The sequence below is a fragment of the Pseudophryne corroboree genome, unplaced genomic scaffold (genome assembly GCF_028390025.1).
Source record: "Pseudophryne corroboree isolate aPseCor3 unplaced genomic scaffold, aPseCor3.hap2 scaffold_623, whole genome shotgun sequence".
NCBI classification, from domain to species: Eukaryota; Metazoa; Chordata; class Amphibia; order Anura; family Myobatrachidae; genus Pseudophryne; species Pseudophryne corroboree.
Genome location: NW_026970219.1, coordinates 282,860 through 305,962, shown reverse-complemented (window position 1 = coordinate 305,962; position 23,103 = coordinate 282,860). Strand labels below are relative to the sequence as shown.

The 23,103-nt window shown below is 51.5% G+C and overlaps 3 non-coding genes and 1 pseudogene across 3 annotated transcripts; all 4 read left to right on the top strand.

The window, feature by feature from the left end:
• The first annotated feature begins 21,177 nt into the window (after window positions 1–21,177).
• On the top strand, window positions 21,178–21,341 carry LOC135035967 (U1 spliceosomal RNA). The gene has a single exon (XR_010230834.1). It is a non-coding gene; the product is annotated as a U1 spliceosomal RNA (small nuclear RNA).
• A 152-nt stretch (window positions 21,342–21,493) lies between these two features.
• LOC135035979 (U1 spliceosomal RNA) lies at window positions 21,494–21,656 on the top strand. The gene has a single exon (XR_010230847.1). It is a non-coding gene; the product is annotated as a U1 spliceosomal RNA (small nuclear RNA).
• A 671-nt stretch (window positions 21,657–22,327) lies between these two features.
• Window positions 22,328–22,491, top strand: LOC135035972 (U1 spliceosomal RNA). Its single transcript, XR_010230840.1, has one exon. It is a non-coding gene; the product is annotated as a U1 spliceosomal RNA (small nuclear RNA).
• Window positions 22,492–22,643: 152 nt separating this feature from the next.
• LOC135035988 (U1 spliceosomal RNA) lies at window positions 22,644–22,778 on the top strand (annotated as a pseudogene).
• The last annotated feature ends 325 nt before the right edge of the window (window positions 22,779–23,103 follow it).

Here is a 23,103-nt window from a genome sequence, read left to right as displayed (position 1 = left end):
CCACTGGAATCCACCATCTCAGCTCCCTGTGTACTTTGTGGAGGCAATTGCTGCTGGTCAATGTCTCCGCGGAGGAATTGATTATAATTCATTTTAATGAACATCATCTTCTCCACATTTTCTGGATGTAACCTCGTACGCCGATTGCTGACAAGGTGAGCGGCGGCACTAAACACTCTTTCGGAGTACACACTTGTGGGAGGGCAACTTAGGTAGAATAAAGCCAGTTTGTGCAAGGGCCTCCAAATTGCCTCTTTTTCCTGCCAGTATAAGTACGGACTGTGTGACGTGCCTACTTGGATGCGGTCACTCATATAATCCTCCACCATTCTATCAATGTTGAGAGAATCATATGCAGTGACAGTAGACGACATGTCCGTAATCGTTGTCAGGTCCTTCAGTCCGGACCAGATGTCAGCATCAGCAGTCGCTCCAGACTGCCCTGCATCACCGCCAGCGGGTGGGCTTGGAATTCTGAGCCTTTTCCTCGCACCCCCAGTTGCGGGAGAATGTGAAGGAGGAGATGTTGACAGGTCGCGTTCCGCTTGACTTGACAATTTTGTCACCAGCAGGTCTTTCAACCCCAGCAGACCTGTGTCTGCCGGAAAGAGAGATCCAAGGTAGGCTTTAAATCTAGGATCGAGCACGGTGGCCAAAATGTAGTGCTCTGATTTCAACAGATTGACCACCCGTGAATCCTTGTTAAGCGAATTAAGGGCTGCATCCACAAGTCCCACATGCCTAGCGGAATCGCTCCCTTTTAGCTCCTTCTTCAATGCCTCCAGCTTCTTCTGCAAAAGCCTGATGAGGGGAATGACCTGACTCAGGCTGGCAGTGTCTGAACTGACTTCACGTGTGGCAAGTTCAAAGGGCATCAGAACCTTGCACAACGTTGAAATCATTCTCCACTGCACTTGAGACAGGTGCATTCCACCTACTATATCGTGCTCAATTGTATAGGCTTGAATGGCCTTTTGCTGCTCCTCCAACCTCTGAAGCATATAGAGGGTTGAATTCCACCTCGTTACCACTTCTTGCTTCAGATGATGGCAGGGCAGGTTCAGTAGTTTTTGGTGGTGCTCCAGTCTTCTGTACGTGGTGCCTGTACGCCGAAAGTGTCCCGCAATTTTTCTGGCCACCGACAGCATCTCTTGCACGCCCCTGTCGTTTTTTTAAAAATTCTGCACCACCAAATTCAAGGTATGTGCAAAACATGGGACGTGCTGGAATTTGCCCATATTTAATGCACACACAATATTGCTGGCGTTGTCCGATGCCACAAATCCACAGGAGAGTCCAATTGGGGTAAGCCATTCCGCGATGATCTTCCTCAGTTGCCGTAAGAGGTTTTCAGCTGTGTGCGTATTCTGGAAAGCGGTGATACAAAGCGTAGCCTGCCTAGGAAAGAGTTGGCGTTTGCGAGATGCTGCTACTGGTGCCGCCGCTGCTGTTCTTGCGGCGGGAGTCCATACATCTACCCAGTGGGCTGTCACAGTCATATAGTCCTGACCCTGCCCTGCTCCACTTGTCCACATGTCCGTGGTTAAGTGGACATTGGGTACAACTGCATTTTTTAGGAGACTGGTGAGTCTTTTTCTGACGTCCGTGTACATTCTCGGTATCGCCTGCCTAGAGAAGTGGAACCTAGATGGTATTTGGTAACGGGGGCACACTGCCTCAATAAATTGTCTAGTTCCCTGTGAACTAACGGCGGATACCGGACGCACGTCTAACACCAACATAGTTGTCAAGGACTCAGTTATCCGCTTTGCAGTAGGATGACTGCTGTGATATTTCATCTTCCTCGCAAAGGACTGTTGAACAGTCAATTGCTTACTGGAAGTAGTACAAGTGGGCTTACGACTTCCCCTCTGGGATGACCATCGACTCCCAGCGGCAACAACAGCAGCGCCAGCAGCAGTAGGCGTTACACGCAAGGATGCATCGGAGGAATCCCAGGCAGGAGAGGACTCGTCAGACTTGCCAGTGTCATGGCCTGCAGGACTATTGGCATTCCTGGGGAAGGAGGAAATTGACACTGAGGGAGTTGGTGGGGTGGTTTGCGTGAGCTTGGTTACAAGAGGAAGGGATTTACTGGTCAGTGGACTGCTTCCGCTGTCACCCAAAGTTTTTGAACTTGTCACTGACTTATTATGAATGCGCTGCAGGTGACGTATAAGGGAGGATGTTCCGAGGTGGTTAACGTCCTTACCCCTACTTATTACAGCTTGACAAAGGGAACACACGGCTTGACACCTGTTGTCCGCATTTCTGGTGAAATACCTCCACACCGAAGAGCTGATTTTTTTGGTATTTTCACCTGGCATGTCAACGGCCATATTCCTCCCACGGACAACAGGTGTCTCCCCGGGTGCCTGACTTAAACAAACCACCTCACCATCAGAATCCTCCTTGTCAATTTCCTCCCCAGCGCCAGCAACACCCATATCCTCCTCATCCTGGTGTACTTCAACACTGACATCTTCAATCTGACTATCAGGAACTGGACTGCGGGTGCTCCTTCCAGCACTTGCAGGGAGCGTGCAAATGGTGGAAGGCGCATGCTCTTCACGTCCAGTGTTGGGAAGGTCAGGCATCGCAACCGACACAATTGGACTCTCCTTGTGGATTTGGGATTTCAAAGAACGCACAGTTCTTTGCGGTGCTTTTGCCAGCTTGAGTCTTTTCAGTTTTCTAGCGAGAGGCTGAGTGCTTCCATCCTCATGTGAAGCTGAACCACTAGCCATGAACATAGGCCAGGGCCTCAGCCGTTCCTTGCCACTCCGTGTGGTAAATGGCATATTGGCAAGTTTACGCTTCTCCTCCGACAATTTTATTTTAGGTTTTGGAGTCCTTTTTTTACTGATATTTGGTGTTTTGGTTTTGACATGCTCTGTACTATGCCATTGGGCATCGGCCTTGGCAGACGACGTTGCTGGCATTTCATCGTCTCGGCCATGACTAGTGGCAGCAGCTTCAGCACGAGGTGGAAGTGGATCTTGATCTTTCCCTAATTTTGGAACCTCAACATTTTTGTTCTCCATATTTTAATAGGCACAACTAAAAGGCACCTCAGGTAAACAATGGAGATGGATGGATTGGATACTAGTATACAATTATGGACGGGCTGCCGAGTGCCGACACAGAGGTAGCCACAGCCGTGAACTACCGCACTGTACTGTGTCTGCTGCTAATATATAGACTGGTTGATAAAGAGATAGTATACTCGTAACTAGTATGTATGTATAAAGAAAGAAAAAAAACCACGGTTAGGTGGTATATACAATTATGGACGGGCTGCCGAGTGCCGACACAGAGGTAGCCACAGCCGTGAACTACCGCACTGTACTGTGTCTGCTGCTAATATATAGACTGGTTGATAAAGAGATAGTATACTCGTAACTAGTATGTATGTATAAAGAAAGAAAAAAAAACCACGGTTAGGTGGTATATACAATTATGGACGGGCTGCCGAGTGCCGACACAGAGGTAGCCACAGCCGTGAACTACCGCACTGTACTGTGTCTGCTGCTAATATATAGACTGGTTGATAAAGAGATAGTATACTCGTAACTAGTATGTATGTATAAAGAAAGAAAAAAAAACCACGGTTAGGTGGTATATACAATTATGGACGGGCTGCCGAGTGCCGACACAGAGGTAGCCACAGCCGTGAACTACCGCACTGTACTGTGTCTGCTGCTAATATATAGACTGGTTGATAAAGAGATAGTATACTCGTAACTAGTATGTATGTATAAAGAAAGAAAAAAAAACCACGGTTAGGTGGTATATACAATTATGGACGGGCTGCCGAGTGCCGACACAGAGGTAGCCACAGCCGTGAACTACCGCACTGTACTGTGTCTGCTGCTAATATATAGACTGGTTGATAAAGAGATAGTATACTCGTAACTAGTATGTATGTATAAAGAAAGAAAAAAAAACCACGGTTAGGTGGTATATACAATTATGGACGGGCTGCAGAGTGCCGACACAGAGGTAGCCACAGCCGTGAACTACCGCACTGTACTGTGTCTGCTGCTAATATATAGACTGGTTGATAAAGAGATAGTATACTCGTAACTAGTATGTATGTATAAAGAAAGAAAAAAAAAACACGGTTAGGTGGTATATACAATTATGGACGGGCTGCCGAGTGCCGACACAGAGGTAGCCACAGCCGTGAACTACCGCACTGTACTGTGTCTGCTGCTAATATATAGACTGGTTGATAAAGAGATAGTATACTCGTAACTAGTATGTATGTATAAAGAAAGAAAAAAAAACCACGGTTAGGTGGTATATACAATTATGGACGGGCTGCCGAGTGCCGACACAGAGGTAGCCACAGCCGTGAACTACCGCACTGTACTGTGTCTGCTGCTAATATATAGACTGGTTGATAAAGAGATAGTATACTCGTAACTAGTATGTATGTATAAAGAAAGAAAAAAAAACCACGGTTAGGTGGTATATACAATTATGGACGGGCTGCCGAGTGCCGACACAGAGGTAGCCACAGCCGTGAACTACCGCACTGTACTGTGTCTGCTGCTAATATATAGACTGGTTGATAAAGAGATAGTATACTCGTAACTAGTATGTATGTATAAAGAAAGAAAAAAAAACCACGGTTAGGTCACTGGTATATACAATTATGGACGGGCTGCCGAGTGCCGACACAGAGGTAGCCACAGCCGTGAACTACCGCACTGTACTGTGTCTGCTGCTAATATAGACTGGTTGATAAAGAGATAGTATACTACTAATATTATATACTGGTGGTCAGGTCACTGGTCACTAGTCACACTGGCAGTGGCACTCCTGCAGCAAAAGTGTGCACTGTTTAATTTTAATATAATATTATGTACTCCTGGCTCCTGCTATAACCTATAACTGGCACTGCAGTAGTGCTCCCCAGTCTCCCCCACAATTATAAGCTGTGTGAGCTGAGCAGTCAGACAGATATATAATATATATAGATGATGCAGCACACTGGCCTGAGCCTGAGCAGTGCACACAGAAATGGTATGTATGTGACTGAGTCACTGTGTGCTGTGTATCGCTTTTTTCAGGCAGAGAACGGATTATAAATAAAAGTGGTGGTCACTGGTCACTATCAGCAAAACTCTGCACTGTACACTACTGAGTACTCCTAATGCTCCCCAAAATTAGTAAATCAAGTGTCTAAACGGAGAGGACGCCAGCCACGTCCTCTCCCTATCAATCTCAATGCACGTGTGAAAATGGCGGCGACGCGCGGCTCCTTATATAGAATCCGAGTCTCGCGATAGAATCCGAGCCTCGCGAGAATCCGACAGCGTCATGATGACGTTCGGAGCGCGCTCGGGTTAACCGAGCAAGGCGGGAAGATCCGAGTCGCTCGGACCCGTGAAAAAAAACATGAAGTTCTGGCGGGTTCGGATTCAGAGAAACCGAACCCGCTCATCTCTAGTTTTACCCCCACACCTGAAGCGGGTGCGGGAGCTGCAGCGGCAGCCGGAGAAGACAGCTGTGCTGCACGGAAGAAGTCAGGCAGCAGCAGCAGCAGCACCAGCGGGCTGAGGTGGGGAGGATCAGTATGGTCCCTTACGTGCGGCTCACATTCAGATCCATCCGGCTCCCTTCCCCTCCTCCCCTGCACCCTTAGCAGCCTGCCCCCACATCTCATTCACCCACCGCCGCAGACTCCTCCCCCACACGGTTATTATAATAAGGCTACCCCCTTCCCTCCCTGCTGTGTGTCCAGCCACCCCCCCCTCACCTGCTGTGTGTCCGGCCTACCCCCCCCCCTCACCTGCTGTGTGTCCAGCCCCCCCCCTCACCTGCTGTGTGTCCAGCCCCCCCCCCTCACCTGCTGTGTGTCCAGCCTACCCCCCCCCCTCCCTGCTGTGTGTCCAGCCCCCCCCCCTCACCTGCTGTGTGTCTGGCCTACCCCCCCCTGCTGTGTGTCCTGCCCCCCCCCTCCCTGCTGTGTGTCCGGCCTACGGCCTACCCCCTCCCTGCTGTTTGTCCGGCCTACCCCCCCCCCTCCCTGCTGTGTGTCCAGACCCCCCCCCTCACCTGCTGTGTGTCCAGCCACCCCCCCCCCCCTCACCTGCTGTGTGTCCGGCCTACCCCCCCCTCCCTGCTGTTTGTCCGGCCACCCTCCCCTCCCCTGCTGTGTGTCCGGCGGCCTACCCCCCCCCCTCCCTGCTGTGTGTCCGGCCTACCCCCCCTCACCTGCTGTGTGTCCAGCCCCCCCCCCTCACCTGCTGTGTGTCCAGCCCCCCCCCTCCTCCCCTGCTGTGTGTCCGGCCTACCCCCCCCCCCTCCCTGCTGTTTGTCCGGCCACCCTCCCCTTCCCTGCTGTGTGTCCGGCCACCCTCCCCTCCCCCGCTGTGTGTCCGGCCACCCTCCCCTCCCCTGCTGTGTGTCCGGCCACCCTCCCCTCCCCTGCTGTGTGTCCGGCCACCCTCCCCTCCCCTGCTGTGTGTCCGGCCTACCCCCCCTCCCCTGCTGCGTGTCCAGCCCCCCCCCCCCCACCTGCTGCGTGTCCAGCCCCCCCCCTCACCTGCTGTGTGTCCAGCCCCCCCCCTCACCTGCTGTGTGTCCAGCCCCCCCCTCACCTGCTGTGTGTCCAGCCCCCCCCCTCACCTGCTGTGTGTCCAGCCCCCCCCCTCACCTGCTGTGTGTCCAGCCCCCCCCCCTCACCTGCTGTGTGTCCAGCCCCCACCTCACCTGCTGTGTGTCCAGCCACCCCCCCTCCCCTGCTGTGTGTCCGGCCTACCCCCCCCCCTCCCTGCTTTTTGTCCGGCCACCCTCCCCTCCCCTGCTGTGTGTCCTGCCTACCCCCCCTCCCTGCTGTGTGTCCAGCCACCCCCCCCCCCTCACCTGCTGTGTGTCCAGCCCCCCCCCTCACCTGCTGTGTGTCCAGCCCCCCCCCTCACCTGCTGTGTGTCCAGCCCCCCCCCTCACCTGCTGTGTGTCCAGCCCCCCCCCTCACCTGCTGTGTGTCCAGCCCCCCCCCCCTCACCTGCTGTGTGCCCAGCCCCCCCCCCCTCACCTGCTGTGTGTCCAGCCCCCCCCTCACCTGCTGTGTGTCCAGCCCCCCCCCTCACCTGCTGTGTGTCCAGCCCCCCCCCCCTCACCTGCTGTGTGTCCAGCCCCCCCTCACCTGCTGTGTGTCCAGCCACCCCCCCTCCCCTGCTGTGTGTCCGGCCTACCCCCCCCTCCCTGCTTTTTGTCCGGCCACCCTCCCCTCCCCTGCTGTGTGTCCTGCCTACCCCCCCTCCCTGCTGTGTGTCCAGCCACCCCCCCCCCCTCACCTGCTGTGTGTCCAGCCCCCCCCCCTCACCTGCTGTGTGTCCAGCCCCCCCCTCACCTGCTGTGTGTCCAGCCCCCCCCTCACCTGCTGTGTGTCCAGCCCCCCCCCTCACCTGCTGTGTGTCCAGCCCCCCCCCCCCCTCACCTGCTGTGTGTCCAGCCCCCCCCCCTCACCTGCTGTGTGTCCAGCCCCCCCCCTCACCTGCTGTGTGTCCAGCCCCCCCCCTCACCTGCTGTGTGTCCAGCCCCCCCCCCTCACCTGCTGTGTGTCCAGCCCCCCCCTCACCTGCTGTGTGTCCAGCCACCCCCCCTCCCCTGCTGTGTGTCCGGCCTACCCCCCCCTCCCTGCTTTTTGTCCGGCCACCCTCCCCTCCCCTGCTGTGTGTCCTGCCTACCCCCCCTCCCTGCTGTGTGTCCAGCCACCCCCCCCCCTCACCTGCTGTGTGTCCGGCCTACCCTCCCCCCCCCCTCCCCTGCTGTTTGTCTGGCCACCATCCCCTCCCCTCCCCTGCTGTGTGTTCGGCAACTCCCCCCTCTTCCTGCTGTGTTCGGCCACCCCCTACCCCCTCCCCTCCCTGCTGTGTGTCCGGCCACCCTCCCCTCCCCTGCTGTGTGTCCGGCCACCCTCCCCTCCCCTGCTGTGTGTCCGGCCACCCTCCCCTCCCCTGCTGTGTGTCCGGCCACCCTCCCCTCCCCTGCTGTGTGTCCAGCCCACCCCCCCTCACCTGCTGTGTGTCCAGCCCCCCCCCCTCACCTGCTGTGTGTCCAGCCCCCCCCCTCACCTGCTGTGTGTCCAGCCCCCCCCCTCACCTGCTGTGTGTCCAGCCCCCCCCCCTCACCTGCTGTGTGTCCAGCCCCCCCCCCTCACCTGCTGTGTGTCCAGCCCCCCCCCTCACCTGCTGTGTGTCCAGCCCCCCCCCTCACCTGCTGTGTGTCCAGCCCACCCCCCCTCACCTGCTGTGTGTCCAGCCCCCCCCCTCACCTGCTGTGTGTCCAGCCCCCCCCCTCACCTGCTGTGTGTCCAGCCCCCCCCTCACCTGCTGTGTGTCCAGCCCCCCCCCCTCACCTGCTGTGTGTCCAGCCCCCCCCCACCTGCTGTGTGTCCAGCCCCCCCCCTCACCTGCTGTGTGTCCAGCCCCCCCCCTCACCTGCTGTGTGTCCACCCCCCCCCCTCCCCTGCTGTGTGTCCGGCCTACCCCCCCCCCCTCCCTGCTTTTTGTCCGGCCACCCTCCCCTCCCCTGCTGTGTGTCCTGCCTACCCCCCCTCCCTGCTGTGTGTCCAGCCACCCCCCCCTCACCTGCTGTGTGTCCAGCCCCCCCCTCACCTGCTGTGTGTCCAGCCCCCCCCCCCTCACCTGCTGTGTGTCCAGCCCCCCCCCTCACCTGCTGTGTGTCCAGCCCCCCCCCCCCTCACCTGCTGTGTGTCCAGCCCCCCCCCTCACCTGCTGTGTGTCCAGCCCCCCCCCTCACCTGCTGTGTGTCCAGCCCCCCCCCCCTCACCTGCTGTGTGTCCAGCCCCCCCCCTCACCTGCTGTGTGTCCAGCCCCCCCCCCTCACCTGCTGTGTGTCCAGCCCCCCCCCCTCACCTGCTGTGTGTCCAGCCACCCCCCCTCCCCTGCTGTGTGTCCGGCCTACCCCCCCCCTCCCTGCTTTTTGTCCGGCCACCCTCCCCTCCCCTGCTGTGTGTCCTGCCTACCCCCCCTCCCTGCTGTGTGTCCAGCCACCCCCCCCCTCACCTGCTGTGTGTCCAGCCCCCCCCCTCACCTGCTGTGTGTCCAGCCCCCCCCCCTCACCTGCTGTGTGTCCAGCCCCCCCCCCTCACCTGCTGTGTGTCCAGCCCCCCCCCTCACCTGCTGTGCGTCCAGCCCCCCCCCTCACCTGCTGTGTGTCCAGCCCCCCCCCCCCTCACCTGCTGTGTGTCCAGCCCCCCCCTCACCTGCTGTGTGTCCAGCCACCCCCCCTCCCCTGCTGTGTGTCCGGCCTACCCCCCCCCCTCCCTGCTTTTTGTCCGGCCACCCTCCCCTCCCCTGCTGTGTGTCCTGCCTACCCCCCCTCCCTGCTGTGTGTCCAGCCACCCCCCCCCTCACCTGCTGTGTGTCCGGCCTACATATATCGAATGGATTTTGCCAATTTTGGCTGTAACTTTGCATCATCGTAATCGACACTGGAGTCAGAATCCGTGTCTGTATCTGTGTCAACAATCTGGGATAGTGGCTCTGCTTCTGGCTGACAGGACACCATTAGCTCCTGAGGGTGCTGATCGCTGGGTACGCCTAGATGCCCACTCCCGTAGCCTGCCATCACCCCCTTACAGAGCCAGAAGTCAGAAGACAGGCGAGTAGCAGAAGAACAGAAGACTTCTTCTCCAGTGACGGCATTCTGAGGTACCACGCAGCGAGCGGAATGCTGTGCGCCATGCTTCCACACAAACACAGGCACTGCAGGGTGCAGGGCATGTGGGTGGGGGGGGGGGCACCCTGGGCAGCATAAATTCCTCACAAAAGGCTGGCAAAAGTGGACATTAGTGCCTGGGCACTGTCCTTACCCCGCCAGCGTAATTAATTATTTGTTTCTGAGCGGGACAGAAGCGTGCCATTACAGCGGCGGGGCTTCTTCCTCACCTCACCAGCACATCTATAGAGCGTTACAAGTCTATCACTATAGAGTTTATTATTTCCCAGACTGTGTACTTTTGGCGCTGGGTTGTGAGCTGAAAAATCCTCTCTGTCCCTCTGACAGATTTACTGTAGGTCTATCCCCGATAAGCCGATGTGTCTGTGGGTACTTGGTACATGTGTGTCAACATGTCGGTGGCTGAATGTTTTTCCCAAGAGGAAACTATATTAGGAATGCAGACATATGATGGTGGCCCTGTTGGCACCACCAATAACTGACTGGGTGAAAGTTTCAATAATATCAGAGTGAGGTTGGATAAATCTGTGTCCCAGACACAGACGTAGAGAATAGATGTGATGTTCATGGCTATGCTTCTTTTCCCTCAGGCCCGCAAAAATGTTACTACACACTGATACTGACTCGGACACTGATTCCTATGTCGACCATAATATTTCCTGATTAGATCCAATATTGGCAAGGAGCATTCAGTACATGATTGTGGATATTAAGGACATATTAACATCACTGAGGACCCTGCTGTTCCTGACAAAGGGGTCTATATGTATGTATATATAGATATATAATGAAAGCTGATGTAACGTTCCTCCATCTCTGTTTGAGAGAGTCTGGGCCAGCTCGACAAGATGGTTTCAAATCCCCAAAAGGTTTCCGATTGTTTATTAATTTCCTGCTGCGGACAGAATAAAGTGGGAGTCACCCCCTGTTCTGCACGGGGCCCTGTCACAAATCCAGCGGATCATATGCAGGAAGCTACATTATTTCTAGTTATGTAACCATGGGTACATTACTTAGACCTGCCATTACATGCGCATGGGTGAGTAGTAGTATTCAAGAATTGGTCGAATACCTTGTCTTCCGATATAGATATCTTGGAGAGATGGGATACTCCTTACGTTGGATCATATCAAGGACACTGCAGCATACTTACGACTGCAAGGGATATAGGACTCTTGAGTTCACGGGCCAATTTCATGGCAGTCTCGGATAGGAGGGCATTGTGGATTCACCAAGGGAATGCTGATGCTGACTCCAAGAAGAAAGGGAGTCTCTTCCCTTTGAAGGTGAAGCCTTGTTTGGCAACGGCCTAGTTAATTTGATCTCGGCAGCTCCCGCAGGTAAGTCAACCTTCTTGCCCTATGTTCCCTCTCAACGGATAAAGACGCATCATTGTCTAACGCAGTCATTTTGTCCCAATAGATATGCAAGAAGTTAAGATTCCCCTTTCTTTGCAGGTAGAGGAAGGAGAAGAGGGAAGAGGTCTGTAGCCTCTTCAAGATCGCAGGAGCAGAGATCGTCCTCTGCTTCTGCCAAATCCACTGCATGACGCTGGGGCTCTCTTGCAGGAGCCCACACCAGTGGGGGCACGTCTAAAACACTTCAGTCAGTTCTGGATTAATTTGGACCTGGACTCGTGGGTTTTACAAATAGTGTCACAAGGGTACAAACTGGGGTTTCAAGACGTTCCCCCTCACCGATTGTTCAAATCGGCCTTAGTCATCAGGGAGAAGGTTTTTATTCAAGCCTCTTCGTGCTCCCGAAGCCGGACGGCTCAGTCAGACCAATCTTAAATTTGAAATCCCTCAATTTCTACCTGAAGAAATTCAATTTCAAGATGGAATCTCTCAGGGTAGGGATCTCCAGTCCGGAGGAAGGAGATTTCATGGTTTTGGTAGACATAAGGATGCCTAATTACATGTTCCCGTTTAGCCACTGCATCAAGCTACCTAAGGTTTGCAATTCAGGATTGTCATTACCAATTTCAGACGTTGCCGTTTGGTCTGTCCACGGCTCCGAGGATTTTCCCCAGGGTGATGGTGGAAATGATGGTTCTCCTTCGCAAGCAAGGAGTCACAATTATGCAGTACTTGGATGATCTCCTGATAAAGGCGAGATCCAGGGACCAGTTGGTGCAAAACATCTACTCTCCCTGACAGTTCTTCAACAACATGGTTGGCTCCTAAACTTGCCAAAATCGCAGTTGGTCCCAATGACGCGGTTGTTGTTTCTGGGAGTCATACTGGACACAGAAGAGGCTTTCTTCCAGTGGAAAGGCTATGGAGTTCCAGAGTCTGGTCAAACAAATTCTGAAACCAGCAAGAGTGTTAATCCATCAATGCATTCTGTTGCTGGGGAAGATGGTTGCGGCCTACGAGGCCATTCAGTTTGGCAGGTTCCATGCCAGAGTGTTCCAGTGGGACCTGTTGGACAAGTGGTCCGGATCCCACCTACACATGCACCGGAGGATAATCCTGTCTTCCAAGACCAGAATCTTACTCCATTGGTGGCTGCACAGTTCTCACCTCCTAGAGGGGCGATGGTTCGGGATCCAGGACTGGATCCTAGGGACCATGGATGCAACCCTCCGAGGCTGGGGAGCAGTCACACAGGGGGAAAACATCCAAGGAAGATGGTCAAGTCAGGAAAGTTTTCTCCACATAAATGTTCTGGAGTTAAGGGCCATTTAATAACTGCAGACACAGTACGCACTGGGACGGGTGCCCAGCATCCTCTACGGACTAAGAGAAAAGGATTTACCGGTAGGTATTAAAATCCTATTTTCTCTAACGTCCTAGAGGATGCTGGGGACTCCGTAAGGACCATGGGGATAGATAGGCTCCGCAGGAGACATGGGTACTTTAAGAAAGACTTTAGTTCTGGGTGTGCACTGGCTCCTCCCTCTATGCCCCTCCTCCAGACCTCAGTTTGATACTGTGCCCAGTGGAGACTGGGTGCTTTTCAGGAGCTCTCCTGAGCTTTCTGACAGAAAGTATTTTGTTAGGTTTTTAATTTTCAGGGAGCACTGCTGGCAACAGACTCCCTCATCGAGGGACTGAGGGGAGAGAAGCAGCCCTACTCTCTGAGTTGCAAGGTCCTGCTTCTTAGGCTACTGGACACCATTAGCTCCAGAGGGATTGGTACGCAGGATCTCACCCTCGCCGTCCGTCCCAGAGCCGCGCCTCCGTCCCCCTTGCAGAGCCGGAAGATAGAAGCCGGGTGAGTATGAGAAGAAAAGAAGACTTCAGAGGCGGCAGAAGACTTCATGATCTTCACTGAAGTAACGCACAGCACTGCAGCTGTGCGCCATTGCTCCCATACACCTCACACACTCCGGTCACTGTAAGGGTGCAGGGCGCAGGGGGGGGGGGGGGGGGGCACCCTGGGCAGCAATATAAACCTCTTTTTGGCAAAAATATAACACATATACAGCGGGGCACTGTATATATGTATGAGCCCCCGCCAATTTTACAGTTTAAGCGGGACAGAAGCCTGCCGCCGAGGGTGCGGGGCTTCTCCCTCAGCACTCACCAGCGCCATTTTTTCTTCACAGCACCGCTGAGAGGAAGCTCCCCGGACTCTCCCCTGCTTATACCACGGTAGACAAGAGAGTTGAAAAGAGGGGGGGGGGGGGCACATAATTTGGCGCAAATTACATGCTGCAGTACTACTGGGCAAACATTAAGTTACTGTGTATTCCTGGGTTATATAGCGCTGGGGTGTGTGCTGGCATACTCTCTCTCTGTCTCTCCAAAGGGCCTTGTGGGGAAACTGTCTTCAGAAAAAGCATTCCCTGTGTGTGTGGTGTGTCGGTACACATGTGTCGACATGTCTGAGGAAGAAGGCTATATTAGAGAGGAGCAGGAGCAAATGAATGTGGTGTCTCCGCCGACAGCTGATTGGATGGATATGTGGAATGTTTTAAATGCTAGTGTAAACTCATTGCACAAAAGATTAGACAAGGCTGAAGCTTTGGGACAGTCAGGGTCTCAACCCATGCCTGATCCTATGTTGCAGGGACTGTCAGGGTCTCATAAGCGCCCACTATCCCAGATTGTTGACACAGATACAGACACGGATTCTGACTCCAGTGTCGATTACGATGATGCAAAGTTACAGCCAAAATTGGCAAAATCCATTCGATATATGATTATGGCAATAAAAGATGTTTTGCACATCAGGGAGGAACCCCCTGTCCCTGACAAGAGGGTACATATGTACAAGGTGAAAAAGCCTGAGGTAACCTTTGAGGGGGTCACACGAGCTGAACGAGTTATGTGAAAAAGCTTGGGAATCTCCAGATAAAAGACTGCAGATTTCCAAAAGGATTCTTATGGCGTATCCTTTCCCATCAATGGATAGGTTACGATGGGAATCCTCCCCTAGGGTGGACAAAGCATTAACACGCTTATCCAAGAAGGTAGCCCTCCCGTCCCAGTATACGGCTACCCTCAAAGAGTCTGCTGACCGCAAACAGGAGATTACCCTGAAGTCCATTTATACACATTCAGGTACCTTACTCAGACCGGCAATTGCGTCGGCCTGGGTGTGTAGTGCTGTAGCGGCATGGACGGATACCTTATCTGTGGGGATGGATACCCTAGATAAGGATACTATTTTATTGACCCTGGGGCATATAAGAGATGCTGTCCTATATATGTGTGTATGCAAACTACAGGTGGTGCTGCAGGGCTCACACCCTTTTACTTGTCTTGTAGAGCAACTCTGGAGCTGTTTCTGGGTCCAGCTGCTGCAAGAAATCAGCTTGAATGCTTCAGGGGCTTGGGCATGGCCAACATGAGCCCACACTGATGGGGGGTGGGGGTGTATAAAGCGATTTAGGGGTCATCCAAGCGCAACCCCACAAAGGCCGCCATGCCCTGCGTGACCCTTTTCTCTTTTCATATGCAGACGAGGGTTGCAGCCAACTATGCCCACTGCTTGGATGACATCACTATATGCAAATCCATCTGCTGCAGGCCTTCCCCCAGGAATGCTTGCAGTAGTTGTTGCATTTGGTTTGTTGTTTGGGGGTGCTTCAGTATTAGGCAGCCTTCTGCCCTCCCACATTCGTCTGAAAATGTGTTCTCCCTGCAGTTGTTGTTCCCAGATGAGAGTTCCCTTGTGCTTCCTCAGTTGAATCTCCTTAACTTGACAGGGGTGTGCCCGAGCAGCCGCCCTCCACAGCCCTATCCCAACACATACTTATCTTGCATATGAGATCTCTTGATCATGAAGATAGTTCTCACAGGGTGAGGTTCATCCATTACATTTTAAAGTAGGAAGGTACAAATTACATATTCAAATTACATATATGTGCTGGATTCAAATGTTTTCCCCCCTTCCTTTCTCAATTGTGCCCATCAGCAGCTATTCTAATGTTGCTGCCAATGGGTGTGACGCATTCATTTCTTCTGTGGGGTACACTGGACTCCACAAGGATTCACATTGTATATGTACACCAGAGTAGGATCTTGATCTGAGGCACCAACAGGCTCAAAGCTTTTGACTGTTCCCAAGATGCTCCTCTATAACCTCGCTTCCATGAACAGGGAGCTCAGTTTGTAGTTGGTGCCTTCAGTAGCAGGCCACTTAACAGGGGGCTGCCTCAGGCAGCCTATTCTTAGCTATTAATTTTGGCAAGAAAAGAAGAACTTTTTTTATAAGAATCTACAAGGGCTGCAGCAGGCTAGGTCTAATAGACCTCTTTACTGCAGCTCCATCACTCCCAGTGGCGCAGTATACTCCCGTGCCCCGGTTGCTGGGTCACTGCAGCGGAGGCTCCGGTTTCTTCCTAAGGTCAGTCACACACACACCGCCCTCCGGGATCACGAGGCCGCTGATGGGGGCGGGCCGTGTGCGCACTGGCGTGGACACTGATTACTGGGCAGCCGCTCCACTAGCCACCAGGGACAATTAAGGAGCACAGCTCTGGGGTTTTTTCTCCTATATTAACCCCATTTTGTACTACCCGCAGTGCATTGTGATAGGTAATAGGGCCTGATTCAGGTTGGATCGCAATCCAACTGCAAAAACTGCTAAGAGCATACGCATCCGCCTGCATTTTCTGCGGCACCCCGCAGATAATGCGATCACCTCTGCCTGTGAATCGGTGAAGGGGGGGGGGGGAGGGGGGTCAACAACACTCCATTTCCAAGTCGGAGATGGAGCGGTGCGGGGGCACGGTTTCAAAATGGGGTCGGCAACGGAGAAACAGGAGGCGTGGTCAGAGCAGCTGCATGACATCACATGGGCCGGACTCTGCCAGTGGAGCCCCAGCGTCATGAGGTAGATTTTGTAGAGGCCGGGGAGGACTTCTGTTCCTGGGAACTAGCTGTGTTGTGCAGCTTTATTCCTCTGCCCCTACCTCTGGCAAGAAAGGACGCACCTCGCACTTTCTTGTTTCTTTGTGACCGAAAGGACTGCATTTGATAATGCGGAGCTTTCTTATGCTGTGAGGGAACATAAGGTAAAAAATTTGATTTTCCAACTGTAGCTGTGCGTGTTAATGCTTTGTCCATCCTATGGGAGGATTTCCATCGTAACCTATCCGTTGATGGAAAAGGATACGCCATAAGAATCCTTTTGGAAATCTGCAGTCTTTTATCTGGAGATTCCCAAGCTTTTTCACATAACTCGTTCAGCTCGTGTGACCCCCTCAAAGGTTACCTCAGGCTTCTTTCCCTTGTACATATGTTCCCTCTTGTCAGGGACAGGGGGTTCCTCTGTGATGTGCAAAACATCTTTTATTGCCATAATCATATATCGAATGGATTTTGCCAATTTTGGCTGTAACTTTGCATCATCGTAATCGACACTGGAGTCAGAATCCGTGTCGGTATCTGTGTCAACAATCTGGGATAGTGGGCGCTTATGAGACCCTGACAGTCCCTGCAACATAGGATCAGGCATGGGTTGAGTCCCTGACTGTCCCAAAGCTTCAGCCTTGTCTAATCTTTTGTACAATGAGTTTACACTAGCATTTAAAACATTCCACATATCCATCCAATCAGGTGTCAGCGGAGACACCACATTCATTTGCTCCCGCTCCTCTCTAATATAGCCTTCTTCCTCAGACATGTCGACACACGTGTACCGACACACCACACACACAGGGAATACTTTTTCTGAAGATAGTTTCCCCACAAGGCCCTTTGGAGAGACAGAGAGAGAGTATGCCAGCACACTCCCCAGCGCTATATAACCCAGGAATAACACAGTAACTTAATGTTTCACAAAAGGCTGGAAAAAGTGGACATTAGTGCCTGGGCACTGTCCTTACCCCAATAGCGTAATTAATTATTTCTGAGCGGGACAGATACGCGCCATTACAGCGGCGGGGCTTCTTCCTCACCTCACCAGAACATCTTTAGAGCATTACAAGTCTATCACTATAGAGTTTATTATTTCCCAGACTGTGTACTTTTGGCGCTGGATTGTGAGCTGAAAAATCCTCTGTGTCCCTCTGACAGATTTACTGACGGTCTGTCCCCCATAAGCCGGTGTGTCTGTGGGTACTTGGTATATGTGTGTCAACATGTCGGTGGCTGAATGTTTTTCCCAAGAGGAAACTATATTAGGAATGCAGACATATGATGGTGGCCCTGTTGGCACCACCAATAACTGACTGGGTAAATGTTTCAGTAATATCAGAGTAAGGTTGGATAAATCTGTGTCCCAGACACAGACGTAGAGAATAGATGTGATATTCATGGCTATGTTTCTTTTCCCTCAGGCCCCGCTGGGTCGCAAAAATGTTATTTTGCCCAGTTACTACACACTGATACTGACACGGATACTGATACTTATGTCGACCATAATGTTTCCTGATTAGATCCAATATTGGCAAGGAGCATTCAGTACATGATTGTGGATATTAAGGACATATTAAAATCACTGAAGACCCTGCTGTTCCTGACAAAGGGGTCTATATGTATGTATATATAGATATATAATGAAAGCTGATGTAACGTTCCTCCATCTCTGTTTGAGAAAGTCTGGGCCAGCTCGACAAGATGGTTTCAAATCCCCAAAAGGATTCTGGTTGTTTATTCATTTCCCGCCGCGGACAGAATAAAGTGGGAGTCACCCCCTGTTCTGCACGGGGCCCTGTCACAAATCCAGCGGATCGTATGCAGGAAGCTACATTATTTCTAGTTATGTAACCACGGGTACATTACTTAGACCTGCCATTACATGTGCATGGGTGAGTAGTAGTATTCAAGAATTGGTCGAATACCTTGTCATCCGATATAGATACCCTGGAGAGATGGGATACTCCTTACGTTGTATCATATCAAGGACACTGCAGCATACTTACGTGAGACTGCAAGGGATATAGGACTCTTGAGTTCACGGGCCAATTTCATGGCAGTGTCGGATAGGAGGGCATTGTGGATTCACCAAGAGAATGCTGATGCTGACTCCAAGAAGAAAGGGAGTCTCTTCCCTATGAAGGTGAAGCCTTGTTTGGTGACTGCCTAGTTAATTTGATCTCGGCAGCTCCCGCAGGTAAGTCAACCTTCTTGCCCTATGTTCCCTCCCAACGGATGAAGACGCATCATTCTCTGATGCAGTCATTTCGGCCCAATAGATATGCAAAAAGTTAAGATTCCCCTTTCTTTGCAGGTAGAGGAAGGAGAAGAGAGAAGAGGTCTGCATCCTCTTCAAGATCGCAGGAGCAGAGATCATCCTCTGCTTCTGCCAAATCCACTGCATGACGCTGGGGCTCTCTTGCAGGAGCCCGCACCAGTGGGGGCACGTCTAAAACTCTTCAGTCAGTTCTGGATTCATTCGGACATGGACTCGTGTGTTTTACAAATAGTGTCCCAAGGGTACAAACTGGGGTTTCAAGATGTTCCCCCTCACCGATTGTTCAAACATTAAGTTACTGTGCTATTCCTGGGTTATATAGCGCTGGGGTATGTGCTGGCATACTCTCTCTCTGTCTCTCCAAAGGGCCTTGTGGGGAAAATGTCTTCAGTATTGGCAAGGAAAAGCTGTCTTGTACCTTTGCATTTTTCTCCCAAACGAAGGACACTAGAAAGAAAATTTTAAAGCCTCCTGTTAGGCCATCATCTACACGACATAGCCCTGAATTTTCCAATGCGTAGCTCTTTGCAAAAGAGAGATATTGGCAAGGAAAAGCTGTCTTGTACCTTTGCATTTTTCTCCCAAACGAAGGACACTAGAAAGAAAATTTTAAAGCCTCCTGTTAGGCCATCATCTACACGACATAGCCCTGAATTTTCCAATGCGCAGCTCTTTGCAAAAGAGAGATATTGGCAAGGAAAAGCTGTCTTGTACCATTGCATTTTTCTCCCAAACGAAGGCACTAGAAAGAAAATTTTAAAGCCTCCTGTTAGGCCATCATCTACACGACATAGCCCTGAATTTTCCAATGCGCAGCTCTTTGCAAAAGAGAGATATTGGCAAGGAAAAGCTGTCTTGTACCTTTGCATTTTTCTCCCAAACGAAGGACACTAGAAAGAAAATGTTAAAGCCTCCTGTTAGGCCATCATCTACACGACATAGCCCTGAATTTTCCAATGCGCAGCTCTTTGCAAAAGAGAGATATTGGCAAGGAAAAGCTGTCTTGTACCATTGCATTTTTCTCCCAAACGAAGGACACTAGAAAGAAAATTTTAAAGCCTCCTGTTAGGCCATCATCTACACGACATAGCCCTAAATTTTCCAATGCATAGCTCTTTGCAAAAGAGAGATATTGGCAAGGAAAAGCTGTCTTGTACCTTTGCATTTTTCTCCCAAACGAAGGACACTAGAAAGAAAATTTTAAAGCCTCCTGTTAGGCCATCATCTACACGACATAGCCCTGAATTTTCCAATGCGCAGCTCTTTGCAAAAGAGAGATATTGGCAAGGAAAAGCTGTCTTGTACCTTTGCATTTTTCTCCCAAACGAAGGTCACTAGAAAGAAAATTTTAAAGCCTCCTGTTAGGCCATCATCTACACGACATAGCCCTGAATTTTCCAATGCGTAGCTCTTTGCAAAAGAGAGATATTGGCAAGGAAAAGCTGTCTTGTACCTTTGCATTTTTCTCCCAAACGAAGGACACTAGAAAGAAAATTTTAAAGCCTCCTGTTAGGCCATCATCTACACGACATAGCCCTGAATTTTCCAATGCGCAGCTCTTTGCAAAAGAGAGATATTGGCAAGGAAAAGCTGTCTTGTACCTTTGCATTTTTCTCCCAAACGAAGGTCACTAGAAAGAAAATTTTAAAGCCTCCTGTTAGGCCATCATCTACACGACATAGCCCTGAATTTTCCAATGCGTAGCTCTTTGCAAAAGAGAGATATTGGCAAGGAAAAGCTGTCTTGTACCTTTGCATTTTTCTCCCAAACGAAGGACACTAGAAAGAAAATTTTAAAGCCTCCTGTTAGGCCATCATCTACACGACATAGCCCTGAATTTTCCAATGCGCAGCTCTTTGCAAAAGAGAGATATTGGCAAGGAAAAGCTGTCTTGTACCTTTGCATTTTTCTCCCAAACGAAGGTCACTAGAAAGAAAATTTTAAAGCCTCCTGTTAGGCCATCATCTACACGACATAGCCCTGAATTTTCCAATGCGTAGCTCTTTGCAAAAGAGAGATATTGGCAAGGAAAAGCTGTCTTGTACCTTTGCATTTTTCTCCCAAACGAAGGACACTAGAAAGAAAATTTTAAAGCCTCCTGTTAGGCCATCATCTACACGACATAGCCCTGAATTTTCCAATACTTGACTGCATAATTTGTGTTTCCCCTGGTCGGCTCTCATATAATTCAGATCTCTTTGTCTCAGGTCTCTCTCCAGCCTAGTTTGCTGTCTGTTTCCACTTCCCTTTTCTTGAGCCGCTCCCTTCTATGCCCTTGCGCACTATCCTGACTTCTCCCGTCTGCTTACTTTGTGCCTTCCAACGCACAATGCGAACTACAGGTAGTGCTGCAGGGCCCACACCCTTTTATTTGCCTTACAGAGCAGCTCTGGAGCTGTTACAGTGCCCAGCTGCTGCAAGAAATCAGCTTGAATGCTTCAGGGGCTGGGGCATAGCCAACATGAGCCCCACACCGAATGAGGGTGCAGGTGTTTAATGCGAACTAGGGGTCATCCAAGCGCCGCAAAAGGCCGCCATGCCCTGCACGCCCCTTTTCTCTTTTCATATGCAGATGAGGGTTGAAGCCAACTTTGACCCACTGCTTGGATGACATCACCATATGCAAATCCATCTGCTGCAGGCCTTCCCCCAGGAATGCTTGTACTAGTTGTTGCATTTGGTTTGTTGTTTGGGGGTGCTTCAGTATTAGGCAGCCTTCTGCCCTCCCATGTTCATCTGAAAATATGTGTTCTCCCTGCAGTTGTTGTCCCCAGATGAGAGTTCCCTTGTGCTGCCTCAGTTGAATCTCCTTTACTTGACAGAGATGTGCCTGAGCAGCGGCCCTCCCCAGCCCTATCCCAAATCATACTTATTTTGCATAGGAGATACCATGGTCATGAAGATTGTTCTCCCAGGGTGAGGTTCATTCATTGCATTCTGGGTATGCTGACCCCTGTGATTTCCCCAAATGTGGGAAACTCGACTGCATTATTTGTGGTAGAGGGGGACTGTGTTTGTGCTTTCCTCTGGTCAGCTCTGGTAAAAGTCAGATTTCTTTGTCTCAGATCTTCCTCTAGCCTTGTTCCTCTTTCAAGAGTTCCCTTGTGCTGCCTCAGTTGGATCTCCTTCACTTGACAGGGGGGTGCCCGAGCAGCGACCCTCCCCAGCTCTAGCCCAACTCCTACTTACCTGCCAGGTGAGATACTATGATCATGAAGGTGCTTCTCCCAGGGCAAGGCTCACCCATTGCACTCTGGGTGTGCTGCTCCTGCAATTTCCCCAAATGTGGGACACTTGACTGCATAATTTGTGTTTCCCCTGGTCGGCTCTCGTATAATTCAGATCTCTTTGTCTCAGGTCTCTCTCCAGCCTAGTTTGCTGTCTGTTTCCACTTCTCTTTTCTTGAGCCGCTCCCTTCTATGCCCTTGCGCACTATCCTGACTTCTCCCGTCTGCTTACTTTGTGCCTTCCAATGCACAATGCAAACTACAGGTAGTGCTGCAGGGCCCACACCCTTTTACTTGCCTTACAGAGCAGCTCTGGAGCTGTTACAGTGCCCAGCTGCTGTAAGAAATCAGCGTGAATGCTTCAGGGGCTGGGGCATAGCCAACATGAGACCCACACCGAAGGAGGGTGGAGATGTTTAATGTGAATTAGGGGTCATCCAAGCGCCACAAAAGGACGCCATGCCCTGCACATCCCTTTTTTCTTTTCATATGCAGACGAGGGTTGAAGCCAACTTTGACCCACTGCTTGGATGACATCACCATATGCAAATCCATCTGCTGTAGGCCTTCCCCCAGGAATGCTTGTACTAGTTGTTGCATTTGGTTTGTTGTTTGGGGGTGCTTCAGTATTAGGCAGCCTTCTGCCCTCCCATGTTCATCTGAAAATATGTGTTCTCCCAGCAGTTGTTGTCCCCAGATGAGAGTTCCCTTGTGCTGCCTCAGTTGAATCTCCTTTACTTGACAGAGATGTGCCTGAGCAGCGGCCCTCCCCAGCTCTATCCCAAATCATACTTATTTTGCATAGGAGATACCATGGTCATGAAGATTGTTCTCCCAGGGTGAGGTTCATTCATTGCATTCTGGGTATGCTGACTCCTATGATTTCCCCAAATGTGGGAAACTCGACTGCATTATTTGTGGTAGTGGGGGACTGTGTTTGTGCTTTCCTCTGGTCAGCTCTGGTAAAAGCCAGATTTCTGTGTCTCAGATCTTCCTCTAGCCTTGTTCTTCTTTCGAGAGTTCTCTTGTGCTGCCTCAGTTGGATCTCCTTCACTTGACAGGGGGTTGCCCGAGCAGCGACCCTCCTCAGCTCTTGCCCAACTCCTACTTACCTGCCAGGTGAGATACTATGATCATGAAGGTGCTTCTCCCAGGGCAAGGCTCACCCATTGCACTCTGTGTGTGCTGCTCCAGCTATTTCCCCAAATGTGGGAAACTCGACTGCATAATTTGTTTCCCCTGGTCGGCTCTCGTATAATTCAGATCTCTTTGTCTCAGGTCTCTCTCCAGCCTAGTTTGCTGTCTGTTTCCACTTCTCTTTTCTTGAGCCGCTCCCTTCTATGCCCTTGCGCACTATCCTGACTTCTCCCGTCTGCTTACTTTGTGCCTTCCAACGCACAATGCGAACTACAGGTAGTGCTGCAGGGCCCACACCCTTTTAGTTGCCTTACAGAGCAGCTCTGGAGCTGTTACAGTGCCCAGCTGCTGCAAGAAATCAGCTTGAATGTTCTTCGTTGATTGATGGAAGAAACATCTTACAAAAACTCTCCAGATTATTGACTTT